Source organism: Staurois parvus, unplaced genomic scaffold (assembly GCF_062004578.1).
Source record: "Staurois parvus isolate SC_StPar_1 unplaced genomic scaffold, SC_StPar_1.0 ptg000750l, whole genome shotgun sequence".
Classification (NCBI taxonomy): domain Eukaryota; kingdom Metazoa; phylum Chordata; class Amphibia; order Anura; family Ranidae; genus Staurois; species Staurois parvus.
The window spans coordinates 445,484-468,784 of record NW_028318546.1 but is presented as its reverse complement, the minus strand read 5'-3'; the positions used below and the strand labels follow the sequence as shown (position 1 = coordinate 468,784).

At 38.7% G+C, this 23,301-nt stretch overlaps 1 long non-coding RNA gene across 1 annotated transcript in view; it reads right to left on the bottom strand.

Annotated features, from left to right (window-relative positions):
* Window positions 1-23,301, bottom strand: part of LOC149445008 (uncharacterized) — a 244,692-nt gene continuing 221,391 nt past the window's right edge. Inside the window, exon 4 of the long non-coding RNA XR_016306475.1 lies at window positions 1-3,698. This is a non-coding gene — a long non-coding RNA (uncharacterized LOC149445008). The remainder of the gene's footprint in view (window positions 3,699-23,301) is intronic.

The following is a 23,301-nucleotide window of genomic DNA, read 5'->3' as shown; positions in this document are numbered from 1 at the left end:
TTTCTGTATTAAATCTTTAATCATACATCAAAGACCATTAAACATTTATATTGTTTCTATGGTGAAACACATTTCTGAGTCATTCTAAGATGCTAATGTTCACTTAATCCTCAAACCTTTTGTCTCAGGCTGTCTTGAAAGACTTTCCCATGTGCAAAACGTTGCTAGATGTGAACATACCTAGATAATCAATCTACATGGTCACATTTTGAAATAAGTGTTTTACAGGAACAGGTGCATCGAAACCCAATAATAAACTAAAAGCCCAGTACATGCTTGTGGTGACTGCATGATTATATAGTCACACTTTGATTAATTGTATTGGATTTGCTACGTGATGTTCCTGCTTTCTGATCTAAGCTTGGTTATTGAAACCATATGGCCCTTTAGTAGTGCTCTGATTCACTTGTCCTTAGGAAAACTAGTATTACCCAAATTAAATGTTCATGTCTTCATATTAGTTACTGGATAATGAGATAAACTACCTATGAAAATATTTTGGGATGTTGCAGGTTCTGTTTTATTAGGAAAAGTTGTATTTATTTTTTTTTAATAGGAGAAAATTGTATTTCTTTATAGGCTGTACATATTGCAGTGTTATAAATGCATATTGTACACTCTCTAGAATGTCTAGAAGAGGCCTGAACATAAATAAACAGCAGGTTATTTTTAAATAGTTGCTTTCTGACCCAGGTGGTATCTTGGTAAACCTGTGAATTAGGCTGGCCTCACACATCTGGAAGTTAAGATAATATCATTTTTATGCTGACGACACCCAAATCTATTTCTATCCCTCAGCTCACTTCATCAGTCTCCACACACATTACTAATTAACTAACAGACATAATAGTCTTTATTTCACTCCACTTCCTCGAGATTAATATATGCAAAACCGAGCTCATAATATTTCCTCCCCACCTCCCCCTTCTCCTGACCACTCTGTCAAGATCATTGGCACAACTTTCAACCCGTCCCTGCATGGCAGGGTGCTAAGTGTAATCCTGGACTCTCCTTTCGGCTCCACATCCAATCTCTGTCCAAAGCTTGCCACCTCTACCTACAATACGGCCCTTCTTAAAGTGGTTCTAAAGGCACAAGTTTTTTTACTTTCATTTATATTATGCATGAAGGTAAAAAACCACCTGTGTGCAGTATCAACCCCAGCCCCCCTAATACTCAAGCCCCTCTCGATCAAGCTATGTGCACTGGAGTGTCGGCTATCCCAGGACTCCCTCTTCTCATTTTCTTAGACACAAGCGGGAGCCATTGGCTTCCACTGCTGTCAATCATAGCCAGTGAGCCAATGAGAAGAGAGAGTGGGCGGAGCAGAGTCGCAGCTCCGTGTATGAATGGACACACGGAGCAGCGAGTGCCCCCATAGCAAGTTGCTTGCTGTGGGGGCACCTGACAGGAGGGAGGGGACAGGAGAGTCTTCATGGGACCCGCAAAAAGGATCCCGGCTGCTCTGTGCAAAACCACTGCACACAGCAGGTAAGTATAGACATGTTTGTTATTATTTTTCTTAAAATAAGCATTTAGAAACACTTTAACCAAAGACACCGCAAAGCTTCTAATTCACTCTCTGGTCATCTCTTGTCTTGACTACTGCAACTCCTTCCTCTTTGGATTGCCATTACATAGGCTATCCCCTTTCAGTCTATCATGAATGCTGCTGCCAGACTCATCCACCTTACTAACCATTCGGTGTCTGCTACCCCTCTCTGCCAATCCCTCCACTGGCTTCCACTCACCCAGCAAATTAAATTCACAATATTAACGACAACTTACAAAGCCATCCACAACTCGGCCCCCAACTACATCTCTAACCTAGTCTCAAAATACCAACTTAATTGTTCTCTTCATTACTCCCAAGACCTCCTGCTCTCTAGCGCCCTTGTTACCTCCTCCCAGGCTCACCCCCAGGAACTCCCTACCCTGATCTGTCAATTTCCTACTCTGTCCACATTTAGACAATCCCTTAAAAACATTCTCTTCAGAGAAGCCTATCCCACCTCCACCTAAGAACGGTAATTTAATTTTCTCCATCAGCTCATCCCCCAGTTATTACTTTTTGTATCTCTTGACCCCTCTCCTGTATTGAATTATATTGTAGCTATACCGTCTGCCCTCATGTTGTAAAGCACTGCATAAACTGTTGGCACTATTGTATATTAATCCTGTTTTATAATAATACAAATAAAACAGTAAAAAAATTTTAAACATGGGTGGCCCTGCCAACACCATCCAGCTCAAGAAACTTTGATGGAGAAATCATAGGAGCCAGGCAGAAAAATGTCAAATTAACTGGGACTACAGCCAATGTTCAAGCTGAACGAGAGAAATTTTTAGGTGTATGGCCACCTTTAGTGTATCATAAGACCTCCTGAAGATGGTATATATGTTTCACAGTCATTATTAAACCCTTTAAAGTGTAAATTTTACTGCTAAAGTAAAGTTTATTCTGTTGAGACTTTAAATGTTTTTCCACCAAAACAACGCTATATATTATAAAAAATTTTTAATGTTTATGTTTAGTTTCACTGTAAGTGTTCATAGGAGTCTTTACAACTGGAGATAGAAACCACTTATCATCATAGATTTTTTTCCCAAAATTATTTTTCACAGCAGCTTATAAGAGAGGCTGCACCTACTGAAAACACATTGCCGCATGTTAGAAAATGTAATCAGGCATTTCTGGGTGCTTTTTGACGTCTGCTTTGGATCATTGTCCTGCTGTAAGGCCCATGACCTCTGACAGAGACCCAACTTTCTGACACTGGGCCCTACATTGCACCCCAGAATATTTTGGTAGTCTTCAGATTTCATAATGCCATGTACATGGTCATGACATCCAGTGCCTGAAGCAGCAAAGCAACCACAAAACATCAATGAACCTCCACCATGTTTGACTATAGGGGCTGTATTCTTTTCTTTAAAGGCTTCATTGCTTTTTCTGAAAACAGTAGAATGATGGGCTTTACCAAAAAGCTTCAATTTTGTTTCATCTGTCCACAGCACATTCTCCTAAAAGGATTTTGGCTTCCACAGGTAAGTTTTGGCAAACTCCATGCTGACTTTTTTATGTTTCTATTTCAGCAGTGGGGTCCTCCTGGGTCTCCTACCATAGCATCCCTTTTCATTCAGATGGAGACGTATAGTGCGAGCTGACACAGTTGTACTCTGTGCCTAAAGGTCAGTTTAAATTTGTCAGGAAGTTAATCGAAGATTCGAACAATCCTTTGTTGCAATCTTTGATCAATTTTTCTCTTTCAACCACATCCAAAGAGATTAGCAGTGACATGGGCTGTAAACTTCTTGACAATGTTGTGCACAGTGGACACAGGAACATTAAGGTTTCTGGAGATGGACTTGTAGCCTTGAGATTGTCCATGCTTTTCCACAATTTGTGTTCTCAAATCCTCAGACAATTTTTTGCTGCTCTTTCTCTTCTCCATGCTTCATGTGGCACATGGAGACACACAGTAGAAAGGCGGAGTACATTTTTCATCACTTTAACTGGTTGCTTGTTAATTGATACAGGTGAGTTTAATTACAAATTACAGAAGCATCACAAACTTGGAATGCAATTATTTTTTACAATTTTGAGATGGTGCCAATAATGATGTCCAGTCCATTTTTGGGGTTTTGCGTGGAATGTGTCAGATTTGGCTTTTTGTTTCTCCAATTTTGTGTCATACCTATACAAACAAAAGAAATAAACATGAGAATGCCTAAACATTTGTAATTGCAAAAAAGGTCTTGGCGAAGTGGTGCATTATCTGACAGAAATGCAGGCGTGCCAATATTTTTGGCCATGATTGTACATATATCAATCATCAATACATCAATAAAAACCTGACAGTCTTATCCCTCTTAATTTCATTTAAAACTAAAAAAAATCTCATGCATGTAAAATGGGCATTTCTAGGTCACATGTGGCCTTCTTACTTTTTATGACCAACAACCAGTGATCGAATTTGAGAATTATCCTGCTGAGTTCAGCAATTGCTATAATTTGGGTTTGAAATGCCTTTAGGAGATTCAGCAACATTCACCATTATGAACAATTGAACTATGTTAACGCATTGGATCAGCTCAATTATTTGCCTCTCCAGACATTTCCTAAGAGAGCTATGATAACCGCCATTGCAGGCCTCCTTATGAAATTGCTGGTTGCCTGGCTGTTGCACTGATCTGCCAGCATCAGTAATGTTTGAGTTGCTGACCCAAACAAGTATACAAATCAGAAAAGTTAGTGTGAAGTCAGAAGCCATTTCTGCATTCTTTTTCTGCAGAATTCAGCTATGTAATCCTCTGATTTTCTCAGAAAAGATTTTTTAATTCAAGATGTTCCCTGTTTAGCAGGACACTCTGTAAATCAGTGATGGAAGAGATAAGCATGTGTTTGTGTTCAGTTACACAAACTGGATCTCTATATAAAGGGCTGTTGTTTGTCAGATCAGTAATATCTTTGTGCTGTGTTGCTTGGAACACTTAATTAAATCCGTATGATATACTTTTGATTGGAATGTGCAAAGCTATTTAAGTCATTTTTTTCTGCCATGATTCATTAAATATTGATATGAAACAATTTTGGGTCATTTTACAACAAAAAAAGGTCTGGTTTCAGTATTGTGTAACTATCTCTCACTTTCAATGTTTTATTAAAGCCCAAATCTAGACCAAGTTTTTTGATTTGCATACTTGTTTGGGCCAGCAACTCAAAAATTACTCAGGGCAACAGCCAGGCAACCGGCATTTTCATAAGAAATTACTGGCCTCAGGTGATACACAGAGATGAAACAATTCATCCTACAGTACATAAGTTGTACCTGTTTATCTGTGGCATTTTTTCTGTACATCCTTGTAAAACTTAGAGATAAAAAGGATTTTTCAAACAGTCACAAAGCAGGGGTGGAGAGCTGCAGTTACACACTGTACAAGAGCTCTGAGATTTGGTTGGAGGGAAGGGACACCCCCCCCCCCCCATTCACACAGCACACAAAAACAGAGATGAGGCTGTCAATCACAGGCTTTGTGCTGGAGCTCCCTCCCCTGTTACCTTTTTAGCTCTTGGTGTCAGGAAAACTTGTTAAAAGTGACTCCTGCTGATAACAAATGAACTAGACAACAGGGAGAAATGACACTTAGTGATTTGGAGAGAGGCAAGTATACACTATAGAAACATGCGCTTTGTTCAGATTTCATGTCTGAAGTTTACAACCACAGTATATGTAATTCTTCATATACTTCTGTCTGTCCTAAAGCTGCCCATCATCATGTTCCTATTGCTGTCTGTATTGCTATTGGAAAAAACAATTTTCTGTATTTGTCTTGCTGATGATTACCATCACCAGAAAGTCCAAACATTTGTCATCGAAACAGGATCCAAGGGGAAATCTTTCAAGGTGGGCACCTGGTAATAACCAAGAGAGGATCTCCTCCCCCCTTCTGTTGTGTCCCTTGAAATAATACAGGGAAGTCTCAACAGTAAAAAAAAAAAAAAGTTTCTATGCTTCATCCAAAACAAAAAAATAAATTTCTATAGCCCACCACCTTCCTCAGTAATACATGCTGGATGAAGAGAAAGAGAGTGAAATGTAAGAAGAAAGTGAGAATACCTTACAATGTAGCTTCTGGTTAACTTGCCTAGGTAATAGTGATTCACTGGCTCTTCTCTCATGATTCTGAGAAAGCTGAGGGTCCTACGTTTTGTGAGAAGTCAGTCTAGCACTGTGCATCTGTGCTTCCTCAGCCTGCCAAGGATCGCAGGACAAGTCCCAGAGACATCACCTTTGTCTTTCAAAAGCCACTGTATACATTGATTAAGTTTTCCTTCTATTATTTTTTTCTTTAATTTGGAATTTCTTACTGGGAAGGTGGAGGCTACAAAAGAAGTGGACCTTTTCATGCATGCTCTGCTTTTATGGACAGCACAGTGGCTAAATGGTTAGTACTTCCACCTAGCAGTACTAGGGTCGTTGGTTCGAATCCCAACCACGGTACCACCTGCCTGGAGTTTGCATTTTCTCCCTGTGCCTGTGTGGGTTTCCTCCCACATTCCAAAGACATTCTGGTAGGTTAATTGGCTCCTGTCTAACATTGTCCCTAGTATGTGTATGTATGAATGTGAGTTAGGTTAGATTGTACACCCCTTGAGGGTTAGGGATGGATGTGAATGTACAACATATATACAGTGCTCAGCATAAATGATTACACCCCACCAGATTTGTCAGAAAACCTTTTTCTTTCAAAAATCAACATTTTCTATGGGACACTGTACTACAAAATTCACCCACAAATGCGCGCCATTGACTGCAAACAAGATTTGTTAATTTGCGCACACAAAGTATTTTTCCTTGCAAATTCATTCAAGACCATGTCGCAAAAATGAATACACCCCAATGAAAGTTATAGGAGCAAAGCTAAATTTTGGACACAAAATCCTAATTAACAAGAATTCAACAACGGGTGAGTCTAATTATTCATTAAACATGTGTCCAGCAGACAGTTGATTATAAAAGGGTGTAACTTAACAAAGAAAACCCCTTCCCATTTCATGCTGTCAGCAATGGCACTGCATGGAAGTGAAATGTCACAAGGCCAGAGAAAGAAAATAATTTCTTTACACAAGAAAGGTGAAGGCTATAAGAAGATCAGCAGAGCTTTACTTATCAGTCAGAATACTGAAGCAAAAGTGATACACAATTTTAACAAAGATGTAACTGCAACCATCTCACACAGACGTCCAGGCCATCCACAAAAGTTAACACATTGACAGGAGCGTCTTCTGATAAGAAAGGTTTAAGAAAATCACCATGCAAGTTCACTGCAGTTAGCTAAAGAAGTAGAAAGCCTTACTGGGGTGATTGTTTCCCATGACACAATATGGCTTACACTGCAGAGGAATGGCATGCATGGGTGTCGTCCACGAAGAAAGCCTCTTCTAAAGCCCATGCACATAAAAACCCACCTAGAATTTGCCAGGGCCCATGCTGAAAAAATAAGACGACCCTGGAGTGAGACCAAGATAAATGTTTTTGGAACTGATAGCTTCAAAACTGTACTCCACCTTTGCAACACCATACAAAGAAAAATGCATGGTACTTACAGTGAAATATGGCAGTGTCCTTTTGTGGGGCTGCATAAGTGCTGCTGGTGTCAGGGACCTGCATTTCATTGATGGTATCATGAATTCACAGATGTACTGCTCTATATTGAAAGAGAAGATGCTACCATCACTCTGTGCCCTTGGTCATCGTGCACTTTTTCAACATATCAATGATCCAAAACACACATCTAAGGCTACTGTTGCATTTCTGAAGGACAAAGTGATTCAGTGGCCAAGTACGTCTCCTGATCTGAACCCAATCGAACACCTATGGGGAATTCTGAAGTTAAGCATAATTTCTCCATCCAGCATCCAGGCTCTAAAAGAGATTGTTCTTGAAGAATGGAAAAAGATAGATGTTGCAATATGTCACCAACTTGTTCATTCCATTCCTAGAAGACTTGTTGCTGTCCTTACAGATCATGGAGGACATACAACATACTAGATGTAGTAGTTTTTGTTGTGGGGTGTATTCATTTTTGCATCAACTAATTTGAGTAAAACGGAAGAATTTGTAATACAAGTTATTTTAATAACCTTACTTTAATATCATGAGCTAAACAAATGTTCTATAAAACTCAGTTTTGTCAAAATTGTAGAAATTGCTCTTGTGTTCATTGAGATATTAATTAAAATCTTACTTTTCAAAAGGGGTGTACTCATTTATGCTGAGCAGTGTGTGTAAAATGTCAGGTTTCTGTGATGTAAGAAAATAAGACAAAGATAAATAATTTCAGAACTTTTTCCACCTTTAATGTGACCTATAAACTGTGCAACTCCACTGAAAAACAATCTGAAATCTTTTTTTGGAGGGGAGGGAGTAAACAAAAAAACTAAAATAATGTGGTTGCATGAGTGTGCACACCCTCTTATAACTGGGGATGTAGCTATGTTCAGAATTAAGCAATCACATTCAAAATCATGTTAAATAGGAGTCAGTACACAGCTGCCATCATTTAAAGTGCCTATAGTTAATCCCAAATAAAGTTCAGCTGTTATAGTAGGTCCTTCCTGACATTTTCTTAGTCGCATCCTACAGAAAAAGCCATGGTCCGCAGAGAGCTTCCAAAGTGTCAGAGGGATCCCATTGTTAAAAGGTATCAGTCAGGAGAAGGGTGCAAATGAATTTCCAAGGAATGAGATACAGTTAGGTCCATATATATCTGGACACAGGCAAAATTTTAGTTTTGTTCAGGTATTTATCAAAACATATTCAAGCTATAGTTATATAATGTATATGGGCTGAAAGTGCACACTCTCAGGTTAAATTTGAGGGTATATACATCAAAATTGGAGGAAGGGTTTAGGAATTACAGCTCTCAAGAGTAGCCATCCCCCCTTTTTCAAGGGACCAAAAGTAATTGGATAATTGAATCAAAAGCTGTTTCATGGCCAGGTGCGGGCTACTACTTTGTTATTTCTTCAAATAAGCAGGTTAAAGGTCTGACGTTGATTCTAAGTGTGGTATGTGCATTTGGAATCTTTTGCTGTGAACCTACACCATTGTAAGGCTTCAAAAATGAAACAAATCCATCAGAGAAATAGAAGCAAGATTAGGAGTGGTCAAATCAACAGTTTGGTACAATCTGAGGAAAGAAGAACACACTGGTGATCTCAACAACATAAAAAGGCATGGATGTCCACGGAAGACAACAGTAGTGGATGTTCGTTTCCTGTGAGTGAATATTTAAGGAGGTTGAGACGTCTCACATCTATCCGCTCCGTGAGGACGTCGATGACGAAACGCGTAGGGCGGAGCTTGATTGATGTGACGTCATTACGTTTTTGGCTGCCAGCTACTGCGCATGTGCTGAGTAGCCAGGCTCGTTTATGTGATTGCTGTTATGCTGTTGATGCTGGTGTCGGCTGGGACACCTCTTGAGTAAGTGCAATGAGTACCTAATAAAGGAATTGGTTTTTATAATATTGCACCATGAAGTCTTTCTGTTTCTCTCGAGTGCTTGGCATTTCCCCCCATGGATACGTTTGAAGGTGGTCCTTTATCTATTGGAGAAGTGGATTTTCGATTAACTACAAAGTTTTTCATCCTGTTATTTCGATCGATGAGGATCGGTGTGTTGCAGAGTTTCCGTTTCTGAAGATATATTTATGGATGATATGCCATTATATTATCAAGGTTTTTTGGTGAAATTTTTCATATTTAGACACTTTTTTTGCACAAAAGTTTTTTGCACTTAAAAGTTTTTTTATATATTTTTTTTTTTTTTGTGGTATTGGCATATATATATTTTTTTCTGGACTTATGATTTGATGATTTCTTTATATATATTTATATATTTATACACATTTACTAGCGCAAATTATTTATTTATTGGTACACTTTATATATGGTTATTTTTTGCAGCTGGTACACTATTAGTAAGTTATATAATTTTGACCATAGGCGCTATTATTAATTTTTCTTAGTAGTGGATGATCGCAGGATCCTCTCTATGGTAAAGAGAAACCCATTCACAACATCCAGACAAGTGATGGACACTCTCCAGGAGGTGGGCATATCATTGTTAAAATCTACAATCAAGAGACGACTTCATGAGAGCAAATAAAGTGGGTTCACTACAAGGTGCAGACCATTCATAAGCCTGAGGAATAGAAAAGCCAGATTAGACTTTGCCAAAAAACATCTAAAAAAGCCAGACCAGTTCTGGAAAAGCATTCTTTGGACGGATGAAACTAAGATTAATCTGTACCAGAATGATAGGAAGAAAAAAGTGTCACGAAGGCTTGCAACAGCTCATCATCCAAAGCACACAATGTCATCTATAATACATGGTGGAGGCAGTGTGATGGAATGGCATGCATCACTTCCAGTGGCACTGGGTCATTGGTGTTTATTGATGATGTGACAGAAGACAGAGGCAGCCAGATGAACACAGTACAGATGGAAAATGATCCAAAACACACCGCAAAAGCAACCCAGGAGCTTTTTAAGGAAAATAAGTGGAATATTCTGCAATGGCCGAGTCAATCACTTGATCTCAACCCAACTGAGCATGCATTTCACTTGCTGAAGGCAGAAAGACCCACAAACAAAGAACTGAAGACAACTGTAGTTAGAGCCTGGCAAAACATCAGAATGGAGGAAACCCAGTCTTTGGTAATGTCCATGGGTTCCGGACTTCAGGCAGTCATTGCCAGTAAAGGATTCTCAACAAAATATTAAAAATGAACATTTTATTTATGATCATATTCATTTGTCCAATTACATCTGAGCCCCTGAATATGGAGGGACTGTTAAAAATGGTTGCAGTTTCTAAAATTTGTACTTGATATTTATGTTCAACCCTTTAAATTAAAGCTGATTGTATGCACTTCAAATTAATTTGTATTGTTTAGTTTTATTTTACTCTGGTGGCATACAGAGCCAAAAATATGAAAATTGTGCCTGTGTCCAAATATATGTGGCCCTAACCATGGAACACAGTGAAGACAGTCATCATCAAGTGGATAAAATATGGCGCAACAGTGACATTACCAGGAACTGGACGTCCCTCCAAAAAGACGAGAAAAAAACTGGTCTGGGAGGCTGACAAGAGGCCTACAGCAACATTAAAGGAGTTGCGGGAATATCTGGCAAGTACTGGCTGAATGGTACATGTGACAATCTCCCATATTCTTCATATGTCTGGACTATGGGGTACAGTGGAAAAACAGAAGCCTTTTCTTATGAAGAAAAACATCAAAGCGCAGCTACATTTTGAAAAAACACATCTGAAGTCTCCCAAAAGCATGTTGGAAAATGTGTTATGGTCTGATGAACCCAAGGTTGAACTTTTTGGCCATAATTCCAAAAGATATGTTTGGCGCAAAAACAACACTGCAGATCACCAAAAGAACACCATACCCCATCACCAAAAGAACAGCATACCCACAGTGAAGCATGGTGGTGGCAGCATCATGCTTTGGGGCTGTTTTTCTTCAGCTGGAACTGGAGCCTTAGTCAAGGTAGAGGGAATTATGAGCAGTTCCAAATGCCAGTCAATATTGGCACAAAACCTGCTTCTGCTAAAAAGCTTGAAATCTTTCAGCATGGCAACAGCCCAAAGCATACATCCAAATCAACAAAGGAATGGCTTCACCAGAAGAAGATTAACATTTTGGAATGGCCCAGCCAGAGCCCAGACCTGAATCCGATTGAAAATCTGTGGGTGATCTGAAGAGGGCTGTGCACAGGAGATGTCCTCACAATCTGACAGATTTGGAGTGTTTTTGCAAGCAAAATTGGGCAAATATTGCCAATTCAAGATGTCATGCTGATACTCATACCCAAAAAGAGTGCTGCAATAAAATCAAAGATGCTTCAACAAAGTATTAGTTTAAGGGTGTGCATGCTTTAGCAACCATATTATTTTTTTTATTATTTTTACTCCCCTTCACCTAAAAGATTTCAGTTTGTTGTTCAATTGAGTTGTACAGTTTATAGGTTACATTAACCATTTCAATACCATGCAATTTTACACCTTCCTGCCCAGGCCATTTTTCAGGTTTCAGCGCTCTCACACTTTGAATGACAATTGCGCGATAATACAACATTGTACCCAAACTACAATTTTATCATTTTCTTCACACAACTAGAGCTTTTATTTGGTAGTATTTAATCACCGCTGGGGTTTCTATTTTTTGCTAAATTAACAAAAAAAGACCAAACATTTTTAAAAAAAAACACATTTTTCTTTGTTTCTGTTATAAAAGTTTACAAATAAATAATTGTTCTTCATAAATTTAGTCCAAGATGTATTCTGCTACATGTCTTTGGTGAAAATAAGCCAAATTAGGATGTATTTTTTAGTTTGTAGGAAAGGTATAGAGTTCACAAACTATGGTATAGATCTGAATATTGATCAATCCTGAAGTACTGACAGCCAATCTAATATCTTGAGGTCCAAGAATGTCAGAACAGTACAGATATCCCCCAAATGACCCCTTTTTGCAGAGTAGACAGTCCGACGTACTTCATAAGAGGCATGGCGAGTTTTTTGAAGTTGTATTTTTGTCATAATTTTTCGGAAAATGAAAAAATTAAAAAAATTATTTTCACTATTTTTTTTTTTACATACTGTCACCAGTGCAGTACAGCGTCATCATATAACTGGCATGGCGGTGAACAACGACACTGACTGGTGACAGTATGGAAAAAAATATATATTTTTTTTTTTTTAATTTTTTTTATTTTTTTATTATATTTAATTTTGTATTACATTTTTTTTAATTTTTTTTAAGATTTTTTTTTCATATTTTACTATGACCAAAATAGTACAATGTTACCATAGTAACATTGTACTACTTTGGGGAAGTGATCAGTATTTTTTTTTTTACACAATTTGCTTATAGCAAAGAATTACTTTGCTATAAGCAAGCATTTACCTGAATGAAATCGATTCATTCAGCTTTTTTTTTTTTTTTTTTTTTTTTTTGTGCTTAGCTGTGATTTGGTCACAGCTAATCACATGACATGTGCATGTGATTAGCTGTGGCCATTCACAGCTAGGCACTAGTATACAATGGATGGCATCATGAATGAAGCCATCCATTGTATACAACTGTCATGTGACCTGCTGTGATTGGTCACAGCAGGTCACATGGTACCGGCAATGGGAGCCGGTACTCGGATCTGTCATCGGCCGTGTCCGAGGTGCACGGGCGGTGACAGATCGCACTGCTGCGTCGCTCTGCAACCGCGCAAACCGTGCATGTGCGGAAGCACGCCAAATGGCGTGCATCCGGAATACAGGAGCACATTTGAAGCCGCCAAACGGCCATTGGCCAGGCGGCTAATGGTTAAAGGTGGAAACAATTCTGAAATTATTTCATTGTCTCACTTTTTTACATCACAGAAACCTGACATGTTAACATGGGTGTGTAGACTTTTTATATCCACTGTAGTTTTTATATGGTGTGTGTGTGTGTGTGTGTGTAAAGCGTTGCGTAAATTGACGGGCCATACAGGTACCTGTAATAAACTTGTCATGAGAGAATTATGGGGACTGCAGTTGCAGGCTTCTTGTACCTGCCTGAGTAGTTTTGAGTTATGGACTTGGAACAAGCATTTGGCAAATGAGTAAGAATTCCTTTTCTCTATAATTCCAGGTCATTATCCGGAGGCTGTATTGTATTGCATTGTATACGTTTGTCTCAGTTCATATCTACACATCAAGCCCATGCTTCTAAAATATTGTGTGAACTTGTTATTATCACCAGTCTGACATCTGCTTTTATCTGTGCATTAGTAGGTCGAGACTTGAACAAGCATCTAGTTGTTCAGCTCTGGTGCAGATTTATCATGTAATACTGTGTTTAAAACCTGCTAAAACTTAAATAATCTTCTCTTGCATATAGCAAACCACAATTCTATTAGCATTTCCATAGCGTCTGTGTTGTTTTAGTAAAATTGCTTGTCCTGGGACAGCTCACTCTGTGTAGTCCTATTATATGCAAGACACAAAGAAGCTGAAGGCCAGTAAAGTCCTGTCACATCTTGCAATGTAGTGACCGACCTTAAAGCTTCATAACATCTCTTGTTCATTTCTGCTGAATGTGCACTGAGGTAGGTAAATGAATTCAGTGAACTGGTGGGCGTATGATTCCTTTGTGACCTCATTCCTGTACCATTTGTTTCCCGGCTTGTACCAAGCCAAAGGGTACAATTCTCTTGGTTTTGCTTCAAATCATTTTCTTTTCTGGCTGCTGAATTGACAGCGATTGTTGAATGAGCAGTATGGGGTTTTATTCATGTGTCTTAGACACTTTTGGCATTTAGCTAATACCACAAGCAAACAGAATAGAATCAAACATTGCTTTTTTTATATTACGAAACATGTTACTATTACTTTTCATTTCATTTGTTTTAGGCATGTATCAGAACAAAGAGCTATAGTACATTAAAACTACAGTCATTGGAAATGTATATACCAGGGGTCTCCAAACTTTTTAAACAAAGGGCCAGTTTACTGTCCTTCAGACTTTAGGGGGCCAGAATATAGCTTTTGGGAGTAGAAAAGGTCCTGATGTCTGTGGGCATAGACCATGCCCTATCTTTTGTTTCATTGGGAGGAATTGTGCCCCATCGTAGGATGTCATTGGGAGAAAGTGTGCCACTTCATTGGTATCAGTGGGTGAAATTATGCCCCATTGTTGATATCAGTGGAAGAAATAGTGCCCCAAGGGCCAGATAAAAGCAAGCAAAGGGCCACATCTGGCCCCCAGGCCACAGTTTGGAGACCACTGGTATATACTGTATGTAGTTAGGAAACCTGTGGAAGCAGGGCAGGGCATGTGTTCAAAAAGTAGCTGACTCGTCTAACATTGTTTCAAGTGTTGTAGTAACTGACACTTTTATTAAAATTATGTAAATGTAATGTATAAAAAAAATGTAATTAAGACAGTTTTGAATCTATAGACAGTAAAACGTAATCCAAATAAAACCTATTGTATTAGTGCCTTTTGATACCTTGTGGACCCTTTCAGACCTATGTGACAGTTGTAGCTAAGCAGCTTTAAGTGGATAGCTTTCCTTCAACATTATGCTCAACATAAGGCCACGCACGGAGTTGCTGGTGTTTGAAAACTGGACAAGATTTTCAGGTCCTGTCCATCATGAGAACCAAGTCTGTGAAGGTGTTAAACCTGAACCTGTACAATGGAGTTTGTGATAGGAAAAGATCAGATCATCACCTATATTGCCCGTTCCTGCACTTTGCTGTAAGTGAATTACAGAAGGGTCATAAGCTAGGTTTTACAGTATTCTAGTATCCATGAGTAAATGTCTAGATGGGAGATTATTGGAACAAAACATACTGTATTAAATGGAAAACTGCATGTACTCCTCTAAAAAGATTGGTGTAGGATGTACCTTTCACGGAAACCAATCAATTGGAGAGAAATACATAGTCGTACATAGATACATAGGCTATTCTGTTCTAGTTCAGTTACTCTGTCTATATTGAACCTATAGGATCCAAAAAACCTACTGTATATTCTCACCCAACTTTTCATCACAAAAATTATTAACTCATTAAAGGCAATGTACCACTACAATTTTCACAATTTACACTGCAGTTTCACCCTCGTTCAACCAGGTTTCAGTTGCAAGGGTCTCTCCAAATCTTTTACCATGAGGTTTGAAGTGCATAATTGTCTAAACCACACAGCACCTCAGTGTACAACAAAGAGTATATCAATCCAAGATATCCACCTTTCCTCAAAACCACATGTCAAATGATGGTACTGCTGCGTTATTTCAGATCACTGTGCATATATACTCAGTTGGATATAGTATCATGAAAAAGAAAAAGACAGGCTCTACATAGTGTGATCCTGATTAAAACATTCATTTAATGTGGTAAAAGTACTTACATTGAAAAGATGACAATCCGGCACTTCATATCATATGAACAACTCGTATTCCAAAATCCAAGATGGTTGTAGCGGGATCACGTACTCGTAGTGGCGTGTGTTCTGTCTCTGCCCTACTAGGTGCCGATGACATTATCTTTGACAAAACTAGTAGGGCAGAGACGGAACACACGCCACTATGCATATGTGATCCCACTGCAGCCATCTTGGATTTTAGAATTTGAGTTGTTTATATGATATGAAGTGCCTGATTGTCATCTATTCATTGTAAGTGCTGCTTGACCACTCTTAATTGTGGGTCATATGATTTTGGTAAGCCTCCCTTTGTTGTACACAGAGGTGCTATGTGGTTCATCATTAAAAAGTTTTAGTGGCGTTTGACATCCACAAATGTCATTTCCCTCAGAATTGAAGAACAACTGAATTCACCATTGTCCTTACTGATTACAGCTTTGAAGCCAAATTCTAGATGCTTATCTGTTTGCTTGGCCTGTCCCATTCCTGTTCTATCATTTCCACTATTTCATATATCAGAAGAAATAAAGACGACTCATTCTTTAAGGAGGGATCATCCTCTTCCCAGTTAATTGCATTCTTATCAACTGTTTCAAAAGAAGAGACTAAGGAAAAATAAAAAACATAGACCTTTGACGACTCTTCCACCTCTCCAGTAGACACAATCACCTGGTGTGAAGATGTGTCTGGCGTAGTTGTCAGTACAGTGGCTGACTAAATTGATTCCATAGACTGCAACATGCTCTGAGAAATTGCTTGATAAAGCAGTACTTCTTTTGTGTTTCTGAAATGTTATCTACTGCCGATTCTCTGAAATATCCTGTACAGAGGAGTTTTAGGGCAGAACCCACTCACTAAATGCCCAGCATACACATGCTGATGGTTGTTGGGGGGGGGGGATAGATAATGCTTTGAAAAGTCTGCTTCATCATATGTTTGTGGCCTCTGAACGCTTCTGGGAAAGCAAGATTGGCTAGAGGTATGAGGCCCCTTGGGGCTACTCGAGCATCTTTTGTGTGACTTAGGCAACTTTTTGCCACTTTCTTGGTGGGCACCTTGGATTCTTTCCTTTGGGAAAATCATCCAGGCTTAGGATGAATAAACTCTCTAGCCAAATGGCTCAACTCTTGATTGCTATACCAATACCTGGTTTGCACAGACTTCAGTGTTTCTGGCAGAAGGGAACTCATGCTAGCAAGGAAAGACATCCTAATAATGCACATAAAAAAATTATAATAAGCTACGCATCAGCATAGGAAATAGTCAGGGATAGACATAAAAAATCCCTAGTGCTCCAACAAAATATTCTAATTTAGCAAACAGAGGTAGAATTGGAAGGGAGAGAAAGTGAGTGAGTATCCCAGACTTGCAGCATCAGGGGGATTTATCCAAATCCACAGAGTCTTCCACCCAGGGGAACCAGACTTGGTCATATAAGTAGAGAGAGTCTTCATCTAAGTTATGAACAAGACAGAAAATGAAACAATGGGGGGGCACATTTTTTGCCCTAGATCAGGATTGTTCAGAAGGGTCGGGAGTAGCCCCATAGGTATGCTCACATAACTGATGAGGCCAGGAAAATACGATTAAAACACAAAAAAACACATTTAAATGCATGCAGTAACACACAGCAAACATTTCTATATAAGATGTGAAAGTAAACATGTGTGGTTCGTTTCATTCTGAATCAAAATGCGGATAAAATTTTCCTTATTCGGAGATTCAGATGTATGTAAACTTCCAAATTACAATTGTAATGAATTTAAACGATTCCAAAATAACTATACTAAATTTCATCCAAAATTCAAATCGAATTTGAAAAAGAAATCTATTTTGAAAACAATTTCGTAATATAAACATATTGCTGACTATTGCTGATTTCCTTCAAATACTATGTGTATTAGTATTAGGATGTAGCAGTTTTCCAAAATTTTAATTTTGAAAAGAATAGAATAGAGTAGAAGAAACGAGAATAGAGAAGAACAGAATAGAAAATAAAATAGAATATAAAATAAAGGAATAAAATAGAACTGATAATAAAAGAATACAAAAGAATAAAATAGACTAGAGAATAAGAATAGAATAAAATATAGCTATCTTCCGAAATTCAAATTTTGAAAAGAGTAGAATAGTGTACAACAGAATAGAATAGAAAATAAAAGAATAGAAAAGAATAGAGTAAAACCGACTATAATAAAATAGAAGAGAATAAAATAGAAACAAAATAGAATAGATTACAACAGAAATGGCAAAATATAACATAGAAAAGAACAGAATAAAAAAGAATAGATTACAATGGAATAATATAGAATATAACCGTCTTCTATTCTTCACAATGAATTTGGATCAATTTGATTTTTTCAATTCAAATTCCATTTGAATATTTTGAATCCATTGGAAAAATTTTAATCCTTTCGAAAAACAAATAAAATTAAACAAAATGAATTTAGTTATGAATGAAACTAAATAAAATTAGTAAATTAACAAATTGATCTGAAACGAAACAGATTTTATCCTTCTGCACATATCTATGTGAAAGGGCTGTAAGCCTATGTACATATATGTGATGCAGCATTGGTGTCTTTAGTGTAAATGAAAAAAACAATACAAAAAACGTGAAGATTAAATACATAATATATCAGTTTAAAGACATATACTGTACATCAAATATTCATATTCACACATTACAGTAACAGAACAGTGTAAAAAAAAAATATACTGAAAATGTATACATAAATTGTTTTCGCATTTGTCTGTTTATGCGTGTAAGTGAATACAATATTTTCTGCCACCGCTATTTTGTTGCACGTCAATTATACAGTCCTTTGTTTTGATCAATTGACCAATAATGATACTGATATTAAATTATAAATTATTCTGTTCCTATCTGATGATGCTTTTTGGCCAAAAGATAACAAGCCTGCCCGCCATGACAAGGTAGACTCTTCTGGATCAGAATCAACACTAAATTAAATTAATCTAGTCTATTTGACGATAGTCAATTATTTTTCTAGTGTTGGATGCATGTTTATGTAGACATCATCCTCTGACCAATATGTGGTCTACCTTTCACTAGATTGGTTGTCTGTCTGTGCATTTGTCTAGTATACTCATCCTGTATATTGCCTAGTAACTATCTTAGTGTAGATCAGTAAAAAGCAATTGCTGCATTTTGGTCAGGACACACCTATCAGAATAGGTTAGGTGTTGACACATATGATGAGGTTAAATAGCTGGGCACTGGACAAACCAAGCCCCTTCTACCTGTAGGTAACCAGTTGCCAAACAAGACGAGCCCCACTTTTTAGGGGTCGAGGAGTGACTAGTCAAAGGGGTAACAAAGCTCTTCTTCTTCATAAGCTGAGGGGTGGTTTGTCATGTTGTCTATAGAATAGGCAGTAGCCAACCTGATTGACAAACAAACTAGGACGCACCTTCTTCCTCATGTGACAAGGATATTGGTTGCCTAGCAAACTTCGCCATGTGATGAAGGGTAGTTGGGCATTGGTTAATTCAAGTTATGTCTTCTGCATAGGATGAGGAATGCCTAAGCTGGTTGCCAGATGAGTCAAAGCCCTCGTTTTCCCTCAGAGGAGTAACGGGGAGTCTGATGAGGTTACAGATATCACATCCAAGACAGCTGAACTCAGCATCTGTCTTATGGCTGTTAGATGTCTACACAAGGGAGGCTTTTACAGGTACATAAAATCTGTTCAATGCACATGCAAAAGTCTTTTTCACTCTGTAGATGTGCAAAGCTGGTAGAGACATATCCCAAAAGACTTGCAGCTGTAATTGCAGTGAAAGGTGGTTCTACAAAGTATTCACTCAGGGGGACTGAATACAAATCCACACTTTTCAGATATTTATTTCTAAAAGAAATTTGAAAACCATTTATCATTTTCCTTCCACTTCACAATTATGTGCCACTTTGTGTTGATTTATCACATAAAATTCCAATAAAATACATTTACATTTTTGGCTGTAACATGACAAAATGTGGAAAATTTCAAGGGGCATGAATACTTTTTCAAGACACTTTATAATCTAATTAATGGCATGGCAACAGAGTATTTTTAAGCCAGCCCCTTATCTACTTCCCACCCAGGCCAATTCTGGCATTTCTCTACTACATGTAAAAATCATCATTTATTTTCTAAAAAATTACTCAGAACCCCCAAACATTATATATATATATATATATATATATATATATATATATATTTTTAGCAGAGACCATAGAGAATAAAATGGCGATCATTGCAATTTTGTGGTATGGTATTTGTGCAGCAATTTTTGAAATGCAATTTTTTGGTAAAAAATACACTTTAACACAAAATATAACCAAATTTTTTGGTAAAAATATAAAAGATGATGTTACGCCAAGTAAATGGATACCTAACATGTCACATTTTAAAATTGCACACACTTGGCGCCAGACGATGGTATTTGAAAATCTCCATAGGCAATGCTTTAAAATTTTTTACAGGGTTTAGAGTTACAAAGAAGGTCTAGCCCTAGAATTATTGCTCTCGCTATAACGTTCGCGGCAATACCTCAGATATGTGGTTAGAACACGGTTTACCTATGAGGTTGCAACCTACGTATGCGTTTGCTTCTGTGTGTAAGCACGAGGGGACGAGACTCTTTAGAAAAATTTTTTATTATTTATTTGTTTTTATATTTTTATTTTTACACTGTTTCTTTTTTTAAAAACATTTTTATTCCTCTTACAAGAAATGTAAACATCCCTTGTAATAGGAATAAGGCATGACAGGGTTCTCTTTATGAGGAGATCTGGCGTCTATAAGGCAAAGGTCTCCAAACTTTCTAAACAAAGGCCCACTTTACTGTCCTTCAAACTTTAGGGGGCCTGGACTGTGGACAGTGGAAGAATAAAATGTCCTGATGTCAGTGGGAGTAAGGAATGTCCCATCACTGGTATCGATGGAAGGAATAGTGCCCCATTATTGGTATCAATGGGAGTCATAATGCCTCATCATTAGTATCAATGGGAGGAATAGTACTCCGCCATTGGTATCAGTGGAAGTAATAGTGCCCGATCACTGGTGTCAGTCGGAAGAATAGTGCCCCATCATTGGTGTCAATGGGAAGAATGGTGCCCCATTGTCAGTAGCAGTGGTAGGAACTATGCCACACTGTTGTTAGCAGTGGGAGGAATAATGCCCTGAGGACCAGATAAAAGCAAGCAAAGGGCCACATCTGGACCCAGGGTCGCAGTTTGGAGACCACTGCTATAAGACCCCACATCTCTCCTCTATGCTGGAAAGAGATTTAAAAAAAAATGGATCTCAAGCTTTCCAGCAAAAAAAAAAAAGCCAGTGCCAGTAGTGACCTCATGAAGTCACTTCCGGCCTCCCAGGGTCATAGAGATGTCCACGGCCAGCTCTATGGTAAACCGGTGGTGCCGGTGGATCGGACCTGATTGCATGGGAAAGCACGGGGAGGCACTGGTGGGAGGGGGGATGCCCCCTTCTGCTGCCTGTGAAAGCAATCCAGGGGCAATTTAGCAACTAGAATGCCTTTTACATTGCAGGTAATCGCTAGCTGAAAAAAAATATATCCGGATGATGCTTTTAGCTGCAAACATCATCCAGTTATCTCTGCTCAAAGTTTACAACATTATGTGGGTGGGAAGTGGTTAAACAATTTAGCCACAAATAATCTTTGCCACAGTGTGTGTTACTCCTGTGTTACCCTATGAACTACCCTAGGTTAAATTGATTGCAAAGGATATTTTTTTTTAAATAACCGACATGCTATACTTACCTGCTCTGCGCAATGGATTCCAACCTATCCTTCCAGCCCCAAGTCCAATCTTTAACAAACTCGTGCAGACTCCACCTCCGCAACATCGCCAAAATACGCACGTTCCTAACCCCAGAAAACGCTAAACAGCTCATCCACTCCCTCATCATATCACGACTCAATTACTGCAACTCCCTCCTTACTGGCCTGCCTCACCGCTGGGTATCCCCACTTCAGTCGATCCTGAATACGGCTGCCAGACTCATTCACCTTTCCAACCGCTCCATCTCCGCCACCCCCCTCTGCCAATCCCTCCACTGGCTTCCGATTGCGCAACGGATCAAATTCAAAATCCTAACACTGACGTACAAAGCTGTCCACCATACTGCCCCGTACTACATCACTGACCTAATATCCAAGTACCGCCCAGCACGCACACTCCGCTAATCACAAGACCTCCTTCTCTCTAGTTCCCTGGTCTCCTCCTCCCATGCCCGCCTCCAGGACTTCTCCAGGGTGTCACCCATCCTCTGGAACTCCCTGCCCCAACCCATCAGATTATCACCTACTCTCCTCTCCTTTAGGTGCACCCTGAAAACCCATCTCTTCAAGGAAGCCTACCCCACCCCCTGCTAACCTGCCGACCTCCTCCACTCTTCCTATTACTCCATCCCCCACAGCTATCTCCTCCTGTACCACTATCCCCTCCCTCCTAGATTGTAATCTTGAAAGAGCAGGGCCCTCGATCCCCTCATGTTTTGCATTGTATTGTTATTGTTCTGTCATATGTTCTGTCCCCCTTTGTAATGTACAGCGCTGAGCGAACCATTGGCGCTTTATAAATACTGTATAATAATAATAGTTTGCCTAGTGGTAGCAGATAGAATAGGCAAGGTCCAGAGCCCACCAGGTTTTACTGTTGTCTGATTCCCTGCTAGGAAGATTTCCCTTTGCTTTTCATCCTTATGAAAAGAAGTCAAAAGTCCAGGAAAGAAAAGAGATGGGAAATGTTAATAACTCTCCCCGCTGGGTACAGATACAGGGGATGGGGGGCTTTTTGACTAATACAGAGGCAGGAGGAGGCAATGCCAATTTTACTTGAATTCAATTTTACTTTCACAAACTTTTTTTTTCCATCTATTTACTGGATCCATTACTCGGTTTGACATGCATTTTCATTAAACTCAAAACATATCAAGTTAAATGAAAAACCCTATGAGACATACCACTACATGAAAAACCATTTACCCATCGTGTTTGTTTTCTTCTATGTTAATCTCCATATATGAATATCAAAGCAATTGGTTTTGTTATCTATATGTAAGCTAAAATGCAGTGCACGATAAAACATGAGCCACTGGCAATGCTTTGAAGAAAGTGTCTTTATTCTATAGGGAAGGAGAAAAGATTAATGGTTGTCTTTTCTGGACATCATTTCTCGTCCTCACAACAGACAATAGGAGTTGTCAGTTGAGAAGAAAAGGAAAATTCTGCTTAAAAACAGAAGCTGATGTTCTTGTGATGTCCTGGAATCAGATAAGATGCCAAGGACCAGAGCATCCCTTGAAAGGAGCCACGTCAGATAAAAAGGTTTCTAGGATAGCGAAGAGGGGGATTAGAGGAATATTCATGACTCATGAGGATCAGCAGGTGACACCTAAGGCATAGCACTTTATCCATTTGGCAAACAGTAAATAAAGGCCAATGGTTGCCAGGATAAAATGTAGCAACAAAAGCCAGCGTCTTTCCCCCTACAATGGAAAGCTTGTGTTTGCCACTTGTTGAGCGTAAAGGCATGGACTGTCTTTTTCATTTCTAAGCATTGACCTGATGGATGAAAAATCAGACTTGTACAGTCTCACGAGTGTCAGGGATAGTAAAGAAGCTTTAAAGAAAATAGAGATTGTGTCATATTTTGTGTTTTTGTTGTATTATAATCAGGATTAAATAATGTATAATTTTTAGTTGAAAAACTGGGTATTGCATATGAGACTGTAGATCAGGGTTTTTCAGCCAGGGTCCATGGAACCCTA